At 47.7% G+C, this 14,966-nt stretch overlaps 1 long non-coding RNA gene across 4 annotated transcripts in view; it reads left to right on the top strand.

Annotated features, from left to right (window-relative positions):
• LOC143688626 (uncharacterized) overlaps positions 1-14,966 on the top strand; it is a 58,914-nt gene that overhangs the window by 792 nt on the left and 43,156 nt on the right. For 3 of the 4 annotated variants that reach the window (XR_013178177.1, XR_013178184.1, XR_013178190.1), the window contains exons 2-4: positions 4,277-4,542; positions 6,188-6,237; positions 8,462-8,535. This is a non-coding gene — a long non-coding RNA (uncharacterized LOC143688626). Of the gene's footprint in view, positions 1-4,276; positions 4,543-6,187; positions 6,526-8,461; positions 8,536-14,966 lie in introns of those variants that run through there. The other variant, XR_013178195.1, reaches the window with a different exon arrangement.

The following is a 14,966-nucleotide window of genomic DNA, read 5'->3' on the forward strand; positions in this document are numbered from 1 at the left end:
AATGATGGTGTGAGGATGGGATAAATTAGCACATGTAATACTTTCAGTGTAATGACTGGCTCAATAATAAGAAATGGGGAGATAAATGAATGCTTATTGAAACTGAGGATTCCATTATGGGAAAAATTAACAAAAGATCCCCATTCTGGTGAAAACTTTGGGAACCCCAGGCTCAGAAGCTGCCTACTTCAAGTCTTAGTCCATTTAAGTGTCTCTCCAGGCTCAAAAGTGCTCCTCCCACCCTGATATGAAATTTGGAACTTACAGGACTGTTTGTTCCTGAATGGGGAGAGGGGATCGTACAGCAGTCAGTTCCTCCGTGTCCCTGTGCACTAGCTAAGGAAGTAAATAAATTAAATTCCCATCTTGAACCCAAATGACCCTCATGCCTTCAGGGGCAGCCACCCAACTGGAACAGCCACTACGCGTGGAATCCTGGGGGCGGGGAGGGGATTCTAGGCTGGACCCAGTTCTGGCTAAACTGGCAGAAGGTGAAACATTTTCAGGAACATTGGTCCTGAATGAAACCTGTAATTTCAGACACCAGCTAAATAGCCCTTCATCTGTTCTTCACATAGCAGCAGCCAATATTCAGATCATGAAACTCTAGTATGTACCCCCCCTCAACAGTTTCCCATTCTATTTAGAATTGAACCCAAAAATCTCCTAGTCTTGGCCCATAAGATCCCTGCAACCTGGTCCCTGTTCCTCTCCCCAAGTCCTCTCCTACCAGCCTCCTCCTTCTCTCCAGACTCAGCAGTCCCACCTCTGCTGCCCTAAGCCCAGGGCAGTTCCCACTCAAGGCGGCGGCTGCAACTCCCCCTTCCGCCAGGCTCAGCCCTCTGGCGCTGCATCCTGCAGGTCTCAGGTGCTCCTGGCCCTGCCCGGCTCCTTGAGGGCGGGGACCTCCACGTGGCTGCCTTTGGTTGGGAGTGGGGACTGCGGCGCTCCAAGGCTCTCTGAGGGCTGGGCTTTCCCTAGGCGCAGCACTCCACACCCTGCTGAGGCCCGGCCGAGAACCAGCAGACCTAGACTAGTTACAAGATAAGCAGATGTGCCTGTGTCCCAACAGGCACCCCCTTTGCCCCGCAGGCATCTGAAGGAGGGTATTGCATGACTTCCCGGGCCTTTCCTTCACGGATTTCGCTAATGGAAGAAGCCAGCACTACAAATCAATGACCCATTAAACTTTTAAAAGTATCCTAAAGAGTTGTCAGTGGAGGAGGACTGCTGCGTTCCGAGCCTCCGACGGGCTTCCTGGTAAAGTTGGTCCAGGCAGCACAGGGCTAAGAGCTGCGGATCCAGGCCGGGACAAGACTTCTCTGCTCAAATGTCACCTCCTCGGAGAGGCCCCTCCCGACCCCCACTCCTGTTCCTTCTTAGCACTTATCCAGCTCAGTGATGACATGCTTTCTCCTTCCTGTTACCGTGTGGAATTATGTTTGTTTTATGTGTTGTCAGCCTCTGTCACAAAATGTAAATTTCATGAAGGAGAAGGACTGAGTCAATTTGGTTCAACACTGCCTTTCTGTGCTATAGTAAGTCACTCCCAGCTGAGCCCAGCTGTCCTTGGAAAGTTCCAGAAACCAAGATGACAGGGCTTCTTTTCAACTCAGAGACTCAGAGCTGGAGGATCTTGAGGTCATTTAGCCCCTCCATCCACCACAGAGGACACTCAGCCAGGAAGGGGTGTGGCCCTTTCTTCTGGGACTCACACATACCTCCCAACATAATTGGGGCACCTTGACAGGTTGACCAGTTTGGGGGCAAAGACACCCCTGAAATGGAATAACTAACAGGGGCAAAGCCATGGCCCAAGGCAAGGAAGATGAGATGCCCAGAACTTCAGCCTCACCCATGAATGGTGCCCGATAACCATGTTATCTCACATTCCGTGTTTCCCAACAGCCCTGTAAACCTTCTGTTATCCCCATTTTACAGATGTGGAATGCCTGCTCAGAGCAGGTGAGGAGTTTAAGGCAATGAACGTCCGGGTACAGAATGCTTTTTGGGTAGTGGAGCAGTGGGCTCCAGCTGGTCAGGAGCCTTCTCAATCCTGGGCCTGCTGCTTACTAAGCTTGCAGGCCTTGAGCAAGTTGCTTAAACCCCTGGGGTCAGTCTGGACACTTTTCAGTGAGAAAAACCCAACTGAAAGTACTTTTTGTAAGATGGAAAACTCTTGGCGCATGAAACCAGGAAGACCAAAAATGGCTTGCTTCAGGCACAGCTGGATCCAGGGGCTCAAACAATATCATCGCAACCACCTACCTGTTCCCACCTGAGCTGCCTTCCCTCTCAGGCAGGCCTCCTCCCAGGAGACTGGATGCCCCAGCGGCCCTGGGCTCCACCTGCCAGCTCAACAGCCCCCACACAAACACAGCTGTTTCCCATGAAGTCCCGCACAAGTCCTGGCCTTGGGTCACATGGATCCAGTGAGGCTCCCATGCCCATCTCTAAGCCTCCCCTGTCCAGGGAGAAATTTAGAAAATGAAGAAATTGAGGCCCAGAGAGGTCAATTTCTTAACCAAGGTGGCATACCAGCACCTAGTGAAGTGGGATTTATCTACAGGCAATCTAGTTTCAGGACCAGTGCTCTCAGCCACAATGCTGTCCAGTCTCTCCAAGGACCCTCAACATCTTTAAAAGAATAACCAAAATGAGGATGACAGGACTGGTGATAATAAGTATTGATGACACTGAGTATCATCTTAGTGCCAGGCAGTATGCTTCACAGGTATTAACCCATTTAGATCTTACAATAACCCTATCAAGTCCCTGCTATTATTATCCCCACTTGGCTAAACTGAGGCAACTTGCCCAAGATCTCACAGCTAAGAAAGGATGGAGCCTGGATTTGAACCCAGTTTAGCTCTAGATGCTTCTTCCTGTTCTGAAGTTCAAAATCAATATATGAGAATTCTGCACCATTTCAGAACTGTCGGGATGATTAGCAGTCCAGGTCTTCCTCACTCATCCTCACACAGCTCTTCCTCATCCTATAAAGACTCATCACCCCTCCACCCCCAGAACATGTCCTAGACTTTCCTCCAAGACAGTACAAATAAAAGAAAAATACAGGAATATACTCATGGGGAACTAGGGGAATCACGTGTTTTCTGAGAAAGCAGGGTCAGTGGCGTGGGGGGGAAGCTGGAGGAAGGAAGTCAGACCCAAGGATGGAAATTAGACCTGGGAGGAGGGTGGTGTTTCCAGAGGCAACTTCCCACATCCTCCCGTCTGCACAGTTGCGGCAGGAGCGGTGGGCACCTCTGTTACACATACGGTAATTCCGGGTGTGGGTTCTGGAATCTGGCTGTGTGCCCCGGGAACATTCCCAGCCCTCTCCGAGCCTTGGTTTCCCACCTTCTAGGTAGGGCCATGATGTGGCAGTTTAGTGAGGTCACACGTGTGAAGCACTCAGCCTGGTCTCTAGTTCCCATGGAGAGCGCGATACAATTTGCTGCTGTTAGTGACACTTGTGTAGTTGCTGAGTGAAGAAAGCAGGATTTGTCTTCAGAAGTTTAGTGCTAAATGTTGCAGCCTGCTATTTTGCATCTCTTTTTTTTTGTCCTGCTTTTGGAGGCAAGGAGGGCAGGCTTTAGGGGCATGTGACCTGCTGTCACTGTCTTGAAATTCTTAATAAGTTTTGAACAAGGGGGCTACATATTTATGTTGTATACTGGACCTCCCAAATTATATGCCTGGCCCTGGAGGCAAGGTCTGGATTTTCAAATCCTTGAAGGGGGTTAGAGGCAGTTTCTGTACTTGAAGATGGAAATGGCCTTCCCCTTTGACTGTGGGAGGAAACACTGCTATTGGGGAAGTCCTAAAGCGGTGGCTTTCTCCAGGTTGGGTTGTTTACTGTTGCTTAGCACCAGTTATAATCATGGCAGGCGGTGAGTGGTGGCTCTGGGCCACCCTAGCATTTTACCTTTCCCTGGCTCTTCCTGGCAGCCCTGAGGGAGCCCCTATCACAGTGAGGAAACTGAGGCTGGAGAGGTAACGCAAATCATGATCGCACAGCAGAGTTGGGATAATGTAATTCAAATCGACCAATCTATAGTTGAACTGTAGAATTCATTGTCTAAACTTGGATTTAGGTGGAAATATTCCTGGTGTTCTTCTTTCCTTTTTTTAACTTTTTATTTTGAAATAATTTCACTTAGAGGACAGTTGTAAAAATAATACAAAACCCATACGGAGAACTGCAACACATCCCCACCGAGATACCTGGTTCTACCACCTTTCACAGCTCTCCACAACACGTGTCTTTCAGATGCAGTGTTTACTCCAGGAGCTACTGAGGCCGGCCTGCACAGAGGTGGAGCTGGCTGCAGCTTTTCTTCCTCCCGTGCTGGAGGGAAGCCTGAGGCGAGGACCCACTGAAGTGACCGAAAGCAGGGGAGCCCAGACTCAAGGAGATGTGCTCAGAGTTCTTGTGGTGTCCCCAGCCAGGTGGGGGGCAAGCAGCAGGAGAAGCACATGTCGGGGGGACAGTGCTGTCCTCTGGAGACCTGCCTGTTCCCACCATCGGTGTTCTAGGTGAGGAAGCCAGCCAGACCACACTTACCTGGGACCAAGAGGAGGAGAGGGGCCCTAGGTTCTGGAGACAGGGGTCAGGGAGCCTCTATCCGCGGGGGTGGCCGCCCTGCAACCTGGAGGCAAGCCAGAGAGAAAGGAGGGTAGAGACCAGCAGGGAGGCATCATGCAGGCTCATGGGCTCTTGGAGCTACTTGCTGCCAATTTCATTTTGAGCCTTCTTTTTCTGCACTGTGATTCCCACCTCTTGTCCCCGAGGCTTCAGTATACTTTTGTTCACTGCTACAGGCTCATCTCAGCTGTTGTGTGAGACACTGGTTGTCCTCAATGTCAGCTCTCCTCTTTTACGGTCACAGGATTGTTGCTGGGTGCCTGGCTGCCCAGCTGGAAATGCCATTTCCCAGCTTTCCTGCAGCTCGATGTGCCCGGGCCTGTGTGGGGGACCAGCAGGACGGGAGTAGAAAGGCCATGCCCCACTCCCAGTCCGCCCTTACAAGCCCGGCTGGGGTCCCCTTCCTTCACCCTTTCCTTCTTGCTGCTCCCTGGAACGTGGGCATGGTGGGCACCACCAGTGTGGGCACGGGCACTGGGCGAGCAGTGGCAGAGGCCCTTCATCCCATGGAGCTGCCCAGGCCTGGGCCACACAGGCAGGAAGACAGAAGGGCTGGCGGTCAGCTGATAAACACAGGCTCTGGTTATTAGAAATGTCGGCTTTGTTTAAACCACTGTTGACTGGAGTCTCGATTGCTAATGCAGCTGACCTCTATTCTGATCAGTTTGGCCGTGGTAAGGGGCACCATTCAGAAAGAGGGGTGGACACCGCTTCCAGGCTGAGATGGCATTGGGGACAGAAGCAGCATCCTGTCATGGGCAGCTGTTTCGCTTTCCTAGCGCTGCTGAAATGCAGTGTACCGGAAATGGATTGGCTTTTATAAAGGGGATTTAATAAGTTACAAGTTACCATTCTAAAGGCCATGAAAATGTCCAAGCTAAGGCACCAACAAGAGGACACCATCACTCAACAAAAGCCCATGGAGTCCAGGATTACTCTGTCACCCGGGAAGGCACATGGCGACGTCTGCTGTCCTCTCTAGGCTTCTGGTTTCAAACAGTTCTCTCAGCCTCTCTGACGGTCCACATCCAGGAGCCTGCCCTCCATAGCAGCTCTCCTCAAGGGCTCCAGGAGAGGGTTAACACTCACCTTGAATGGGTGAGGTCACATCTCCCTGGAAACAGCCTAATCAAGAGGTCCCACCCCCAACAATAGGGTTGTCCCCACGAGGTTGGATTGAAAGAACATGGCTTTTCTGGGGTGCATAACAGTTTCCAGCCAGCAGAGCAGTTAAGAAATGGCAAGAAGTGACCGCAGCAGAAAGTTAGCCACTGTCCAGGGGGAGGAGCTCGCTGCGCTGCCAGCTGGGGTCTGTGGGATTTGGAGTATGCCCCAGAGATCCTGAGTGGCGGCCGCAGAAAGAACCTGGTAAAAGTTTACTGTTCTTGGAGTCCTAGCTCCTGTGGTTAGTTAGCTGTAAAGGGAAGCTGGAAGTGTGGAGGGCAGCTGGGGTGGTAAACAGCCCCCCGTGAATGTTAATTCCCTTCTGAAGCAGATGCTGTTGACGGCCCAGCATTGCCTTCTCCCTTTCTCTAGGATGGCAGACACCGCCCCCAGCCCACCCCGGTGTAACAGAGGCTAAGAAGGTGAGATGCTCTGTCCCAGCCCCCTTTACCGGCAGGGTGGGGACATAGGACTCAGCCCTAGCCAACAAGAGGTGAGGAAAGCCTGCCCGGGAGCTTTGCAGAAAGGTTTCTTCCACTTGTGAGAAGACCCCATGGAGGAGATGTGCCTGTTCTTCATCAGGCAAAGGGCCCAAGACCTACGAAGCCCCCAGGTCCCTGACAACACGGCTGAGCTGCTGCCCTGTCCCTGGAACCACCTAGCTTTGAAAATACTTTTGGAGATCATAAACATTTTTATTGTTTAAGTCACTTTGGGATGGCTTTTTGGTTACCTGCATCCGAAAGCACACCTACCGGTGCGACATAGATGTCTCTAACTTCCTCCAGCCCTAGGGGTCTCCACTGAACCTCATCCCTCCCCCAAAGCACCAGTTGCCTTGGAAATCAAGATCTTTCGGGAACCACCTGCTTCACCTCCTCACCGCTGGCCCTCTAAGTGGGAATCTCTTCCATCACTCCTGCTTCATTTCAGGAGTGGCAATTGTATCTGGGTGGGTGGAAGCATAACTTCCACCTTTGGGGAAACCTGTTTGGGCATGGATTGATCCTCTTGTACTAATGTTATCAGCCCATGGGTGTGGCTCCTTCAGCAGAGGAGGCACCCGTCACAGGCCTGGGCACACCTTCCTCTCCCGTCCGATCCCCAGGGTTTAGCACAGGGCCCAGAGGAGAGGAGCTCCCTGAATGCCCCTGGAGCAAATATATGAGTGAATCATCTACATCCCGTTTTGTCAACTCCCTGGACAGAGCCCCATTGCCCTCCTTCTTCATTACTCCCAGACAAACCGGTTCTCGCAGGGATGAAGCCAGCCAGGGAGCTGGCGGTTAATCCAGTCCTCAACCTCAGACCCTCTCCTTAAGGCACCCTTGACGCGCCCACTCCCCAGTCTCAGCAGCGGGTCAGTCCTGAGCCAGCTCCAAGCTACTCTCCTCAAAAAGGAGGAAGAGGGAACTGTGTGTGTATTTAAGTCATGTCAAGGCACAGGAAAGAACTGAAGGGAGAAGCAATTTTAAGAGGACATTCTTTCCATTCAAAATTCTAAGTTTTATGTAGGTTGGGACATTGTAATTTTTATTTTATTTTTTCCTAATCAGAAAAGTAATACACCTTTAATGAAGAAGACTTGCAAAGTGCTTATGAAACAGACAAAACCCACTTTTTAGCTTCACCACTAATGATGGTTACTGTTAACATTTCATAGTTTAAGCGTCTGTCTTCATTTCTGTCCCCGTCTCCCCTCTGCTCATCCCTCCCCCATCTTTGTCTGTCTGTCACTTTCTGGGACTCTGTGTCTGTGCCTCTCTGGCTCTCTTTTTATATCAAACCTAAATGTTTCCAAATATATCAGCCTCCCAGGGGCCTGAGTCAGCTGCCTGCAGCCCAGCTGTGCCCTTCGTACTTCGTCCAGGCCTGGGACCCACCTGCAGCCCAGCTGTCCCCTCGTCCTTTCACCCGAGGCCAGGCCCGGGACCCACCTGCGGGCCAGCTGTCCTCTCATCCTTTCACCTGCATCCAGGCCCGGATGTGCTGCCGTGGCCCCTGGCTGCCCTGCAGGACCCACTCATGGGGCTGCCTCTGGTCGAGCAGAACATCTCCCATGCCGACTGTCCCATCCCCTGTCTACTGGACACTCGGTCCTTCCGCGGGCCTCACAAGCAGCACTCTTGAACACCAGATGCGCAGGCGCACTCAGCCAGCAAGGCTAAGGTAGCCCCGTGGGAGAAGGTATTCTGGCCAGGTGTGCTGTGTGGGGTTCTCTGTCAACCGAGGTAACAGGATTCTCCCATTGCAGATCGCAGATTCTCCCACTGCAGATCACAGATTCTCCCACTGCAGATCACGGATTCTCCCACTGCAGGTCACAGATTCTCCCACTGCAGATCTAAGGGGAAGAGGAAAGTCATTTGTTAGGAGATGTAGGGCCCTCTGTAGAGATGGAGAGGAGAGCTCAAGAAGCACGTCTGAAAGAATTTGGGAACAAGATGTGCTGGGGGATCTTGGTTGCTGAGCGGACGGTGTGCTCTCGGCTCCTTAGGATGCTTTGGGTAACAGATAATAGAAACTCAGATCAAACTGGCTGGGGCAGTAAGCGGCTGTGCACAGGCGGGCGGTTCTGAGGCTGGCTGACACACGGGTTCAAGAACGTCCTTGGGAACCCAGGCTCCCTCTGCTTCTTTCCTCCAGCTTCCACCCACGTGTTGGCGTCATCTGAAAGCTGCCTTCCTCTGTGGCTGCAAAATGGTTGCAGCAATAACCAGGTCTGTAAGTCTGCTTATAGATATCCAGGGTGGGGAGCAAAAAAACAAAACAAAACAGGGTGTGGGGGTCTCTTCAGGGTAAGGAAGCACTGCTGCTGAGATCCCACGGGAAATCTCTCCTGGTGTCTCACTGACCCAAACTGGCTTGAGCCTATCTGCCGCTGACCCAGTCACCAGCAGGCAGCACCGGGCCGAGTTTGGTTCCCAGGGGACATTTGCCAATGCCTGAAGTCACTTCTGGTTGTCAAAAATGGGAGGGTGCTACAGCATCTAGAGGCCGGAGATGCACAGGAAAGCTTCCCCTTCACACACCGTGCAACAAATAATCTATTCCAAAATGTCAGTAGTGCCGAGGCTGAGAAAACTGGCTTACACTGACCTACCCATCCTGCTCTTGGGTTGGAATAGCTCGTGATGCATCAGCTACATCGTCCACCGAAAAGCTTTTTGTTTCAGATTTTTTTTTTTTTTTTTTTTTTGCTGCTCTGTTTGAGACTCAAATTTCAGGGAAGGTTAGTTTGGCTTGGCCTGGATACATGCTCACTCCTAGGCTAACAGACGGCAAGGCACTGTGGTTGACCAGCAGTTCCCCCACAGGAAGCTTCGAATGCTGGTACTGAAAGTGGGCAAGGGTATTAAACAAGAAAAAAAACAAAAGCCCACCTCAACTTCTCCAACAAGCTCAAGTGCTCAGTGCTACTGGAAGGGACAAGTTTCAGGTCCTAACCAAGAACCCACAGAGCAGTGATGAGCTTCCTGGATGACACTCCCCTCTAAGAAGAAGAGGGAGACATCCCAGAATGATCTGCAGTTGGGGGAAGCATGGGACACCTTGGAATGACATGGGGGAGGGAGAGGGGTGGAGAGAGAAAGAGTAGAAACGTATTGACTTGACTTCAAAGATGGCGGCCCCCAATCCCTTCTCTCCCTATTTTGCATGTGCCACATGCCATCCGCATTGAGATAGGGGCTACAACTGCACGCCCTTGAATCTGGACTGGCTTGTGACAGTTTTTACTAACAGGGCATGGCCGAAGCGGTGCTGAGTCAGTCTGGGCTTCCTGTCTCTTGGTTGCCAGGGAAGACGCCCTGGCTCCTCTGCTGGGACAGCACTGGGACACCATCATGGATGTCCAGTCCCGTCCAGGCTCCAGGGGATACTACCCAAGAGACCCGGAGAGCCCTGTCAACCCCAGAACTATGAGGGACAAAATAAATTGTTTTTAAGCCATGAGACTTTAGGGTGGTTTGTTAGGTGACATTTGCTCACCAGAACAGTATATAAAAGTAGTATGCAAATAAGTTAGGATGTTTATATATTCATGTTCAAGTAGTATTTTAAGTCTAATTGAAATCACTTTTCCTATAAAAGTGATATAAGAGCATTACGAAAAGTGGAGGGAAAAAATGGAGGAATGAAGCACACAGCACTGCGAGTCACCAGTGTCCAGCCCCAGCCACTCTGTGTTCTTCTCATCTTGCTTCTTTTCCCCCGTACAGCTTTTTCTTTTGGGTGTAGAGGCCGGAGACTGACCCTGGGTCTCCATCACAGCAGGCGAGCATTCCACCACAGAACCACTCTTGCACGCTGCATGCAACTTTTAATCCAACTACTTGAGAGCTGCTTTTTTTTTCTGTACCATTATGTCATGGTCATTATTCTACAGTGTCATACAGTTTTTATAGCCAGTAAACCCTGCTACTAATGATAATAATAACCACCTGTGGTAGACGGACTAATGCCTCCCCACATATGTCCACATCCCAGGTCCCTGAAGTTTGTGAATACGTTCCTCTACACGACCAGAGGGATTTGCAGACATGATTAAATTAAGACCCCTGCCATGGGGAGATTATCTTGGATTATCAGGGTCCTTAAAAGAGGGAGGCAGGAGGGCCAAAGGCAGAGAAGGCAGGTCGCCAAGGAAGCAGAGGCAGAGGCAGACTGGAAGGTGCTATGCTGCTGGGTTTGGAGAGGGGAGAAGGGGCCACGAGCCCGGCAAAGCGGCCGCCTCCAGAAGCCAGGATGCCCCAGGAAGCCTGCAGGGACAAGGCGGCTCTGATGACACCATGGCTCTGGCCAGGGAAGACCCACCTGCAGGCTTCTGACTTGCAGCACTGGAAGATGATGCATCTGTGTTGCTTTAAGCCACTTAAGTTGGTGGTAATTTGTTACAGCCACAAAAGGAAACTACCCCTTTCACACACATCACCTTATGCAATTCTCCCAACAGCCCCGTGGCGTGGGCACTTTTAATGTCTCCACTTAGAAATGAGAAAAACGGTCCCCACAGGGTGACGGAACTTGCCCACCCCACTGCTGAACAGCAGAGCAGGGCAGCGGCTGGTCCTGGCAGTTAGGGTTTGGCTTTAAACCGCCACTAGTAGAGGCTGTGTCTGGACTCAGGTCAACACAGAGACGTTGTGCTGTGCCTTGGCCCCTGTGTTGCCTTCTCAGTGTTTGTCCTGGGGCTAACTTCGTGACCTCTGTGGAAGTCCCCGCCAGCCCAAGGATGAAAACCACAGTTGAGACACTGCAAGGGCCACTCACACGTCAAACTGTTAACTGTAATTGGCACCAGAGGGACACATTTAAAACCAGAAATCCTGTTTCATTTTGGGGGTTGGATGGGCCAGATGCAATCTGGAAGACCTGCCTGCGTTTTAACTATGTCAGCCTCCTGTTCTTTTTGTTGTTGTTATAACATTTGTTTCCCCTATTATTTATTTCTTTTTAATTCATATGTTTCACTCATCTGTCCATATCATAGATAAAAGGAGCATCAGACACAATCACACAGTCACATTGCAAAAGCTGTATCATTATACAATCATCTTCAAGAAACATGGCTACTGGAACATAGCTCTGCATTATCAGGCAGTTCCCTCCAGCCTCTCTATTACACCCTAAACTAAAAAGGGGATATCTATATAATGTGTAAGAATAACCTCCAGGATAACCTCTCTGTTTGGAATTTCTCAGCCATTGACACTTTATTTTGTCTCTTTTCACTCTTCCCCCTTTTGGTTGAGAAGGTTTTTCTCAATCCCTTCATGCTGAGTCTCAGCTCATTCTAGGATTTCTGTCCCACATTGCCAGGAAAGTCCACACCCGTGGGAGTCATGTCCCATGTAGAGAGGGGGAGGGCAGTGAGTTTGCTTGTCATGTTGGCTGAGAGAGAGAGGCCACATCTGAGCAACAAAAGAGGTTCTCTGGGGGTGACTCTTAGGCCTAATTTTAAGTAGGTTTAGTCTATCCTTTGTGGGAATAAGTTTCATATGAACAACCCCAAGATTGAGTAGCCTCCTGTTTTGGAGACTGGGTTTTACTTATAGAAGAATTCCACAGCTCCTGAAATGGGATCGAGATTAAATGCACCTATAGTTTGGAGGTGACAAGAATTGTATTTTTTTTTCCTTTCTTCCTCATGCAAAAACATTTTTTTTTATTAATTAACGGAAAAAAAGAAATTAACCCAACATTTAGAAATCATACCATTCTACATATGCAATCAGTAATTCTTAACATCATCACATAGATGCATGATCATCATTTCTTAGTACATTTACATCGGTTTAGAAAAACTAGCAACATAACCGAAAAAGATATAGAATGTTAATATAGAGAAAAAAATAAAAGTAATAATAGTAAGAACAAAACAAAACAAAACAAAAACCTATAGCTCGGATGCAGCTTCATTCAGTGTTTTAACATGATTACTTTACAATTAGGTATTATTGTGCTGTCCATTTTTGAGTTTTTGTATCTAGTCCGATTGCACAGTCTGTATCCCGTCAGCTCCAATTACCCATTATCTTACCCTGTTTCTAACTCCTGCTGAACTCTGTTACCAATGACATATTCCAAGTTTATTCTCGAATGTCGATTCACATCATTGGGACCATACAGTATTTGTCTTTTAGTTTTTGGCTAGACTCACTCAGCATAATGTTTTCTAGGTCCATCCATGTTATTACATGCTTCATAATTTTATCCTGTCTTAAAGCTGCATAATATTCCATCGTATGTATATACCACAGTTTGTTTAGCCACTCGTCTGTTGATGGACATTTTGGCTGTTTCCATCTCTTTGCACTTATAAATAATGCTGCTATAAACATTGGTGTGCAAATGTCCGTTTGAGTTTTTGCCCTTAATTCCTTTGAGTAGATTCCCAGCAATGGTATTGCTGGGTCATATGGCAATTCTATATTCAGCTTTTTGAGGAACTGCCAAACTGCCTTCCACAGTGGTTGCACCATTTGACATTCCCACCAACAGTGGATAAGTGTGTCTCTTTCACCGCATCCTCTCCAGCACTTGTCATTTTCTGTTTTGTTGATAATGGCCATTCTGGTGGGTGTGAGATGATATCTCATTGTGGTTTTGATTTGCATTTCTCTAATGGCCAGGGACATTGAGCATCTCTTCATGTGCCTTTTGGCCATTTGTATTTCCTCCTCTGAGAGGTGTCTGTTCAAGTCTTTTTCCCATTTTGTAATTGGGTTGGCTGTCTTTTTGTTGTTGAGTTGAACAATCTCTTTTATAAATTCTGGATACTAGACCTTTATCTGATATGTCATTTCCAAATATTGTTTCCCATTGTGTAGGCTGTCTTTCTACTTTCTTGATGAAGTTCTTTGATGCACAAAAGTGTTTAATTTTGAGGAGTTCCCCTTTATTTATTTCCTTGTTCAGTGCTCTTGCTTTAGGTTTAAGGTCCATAAAACTGCCTCCAATTGTAAGATTCATAAGATATCTCCCTACATTTTCCTCTAACTGTTTTATGGTCTTAGACCTAATGTTTAGATCTTTGATCCATTTTGAGTTAACTTTTGTGTAGGGTGTGAGATATGGGTCTTCTTTCATTCTTTTGCATATGGATGTCCAGTTCTCTAGGCACCATTTATTGAAGAAACTGTTCTGTACCAGGTGAGTTGGCTTGACTACCTTATCAAAGATCAAATGTCCATAGATGAGAGGGTCTATATCTGAGCACTCTATTCGATTCCATTGGTCGATATATCTATCTTTATGCCAATACCATGCTGTTTTGACCACTGTGGCTTCATAATATGCCTTAAAGTCCGGCATCGCTAGACCTCCAGCTTCGTTTTTTTCCCTCAAGATGTTTTTAGCAATTTGGGGCACCCTGCCCTTCCAGCTAAATTTGCTTATTGGTTTTTCTATTTCTGAAAAATAAGTTTTTGGGATTTTGATTGGTATTGCATTGAATCTGTAAATCAATTTAGGTAGGATTGACATCTTAACTATATTTAGTCTTCCATTCCATGAACACGGTATGCCCTTCCATCTATTTAGGTCTTCTGTGATTTCTTTTAGCAGTTTTTTGTAGTTTTCTTTATATAGGTTTTTTGTCTCTTTAGTTAAATTTGTTCCTAGGTATTTTATTCTTTTAGTTGCAATTGTAAATGGGATTCGTTTCTTGATTTCCCCCTCAGCTTGTTCATTGCTAGTGTATAGAAATGCTACAGATTTTTGAATGTTGATCTTGTAACCTGCTACTTTGCTGTACTCATTTATTAGCTCTAGTAGTTTTGTTGTGGATTTTTCCGAGTTTTCGATGTATAGTATCATATCGTCTGCAAACAGCGATAGTTTTACTTCTTCCTTTCCAATTTTGATGCCTTGTATTTCTTTTTCTTGTCTAATTGCTCTGGCTAGAACCTCCAACACAATGTTGAATAATAGTGGTGATAGTGGACATCCTTGTCTTGTTCCTGATCTTAGGGGGAAAGTTTTCAATTTTTCCCCATTGAGGATGATATTAGCTGTGGGTTTTTCATATATTCCCTCTATCATTTTAAGGAAGTTCCCTTGTATTCCTATCCTTTGAAGTGTTTTCAACAGGAAAGGATGTTGAATCTTGTCAAATGCCTTCTCTGCATCAATTGAGATGATCATGTGATTTTTCTGCTTTGATTTGTTGATATGGTGTATTACATTAATTGATTTTCTTATGTTGAACCATCCTTGCATACCTTGGATGAATCCTACTTGGTCATGATGTATAATTCTTTTAATGTGTTGTTGGATACGATTTACTAGAATTTTATTGAGGATTTTTGCATCTATATTCATTAGAGAGATTGGCCTGTAGTTTTCTTTTTTTGTAATACCTTTGCCTGGTTTTGGTATGAGGGTGATGTTGGCTTCATAGAATGAATTAGGTAGTTTTCCCTCTGCTTCGATTTTTTGGAAGAGTTTGAGGAGAGTTGGTACTAATTCTTTCTGGAATGTTTGATAGAATTCAGATGTGAAGCCATCTGGTCCTGGACTTTTCTTTTTAGGAAGCTTTTGAATGACTAATTCAATTTCTTTACTTGTGATTGGTTTGTTGAGGTCATCTATGTCTTCTTGAGTCAAAGTTGGTTGTTCATGTCTTTCCAGGAACCCGTCCATTTCCTCT

Source organism: Tamandua tetradactyla, chromosome 1, assembly GCF_023851605.1.
Source record: "Tamandua tetradactyla isolate mTamTet1 chromosome 1, mTamTet1.pri, whole genome shotgun sequence".
In the NCBI taxonomy this organism is placed as follows: Eukaryota; Metazoa; Chordata; class Mammalia; order Pilosa; family Myrmecophagidae; genus Tamandua; species Tamandua tetradactyla.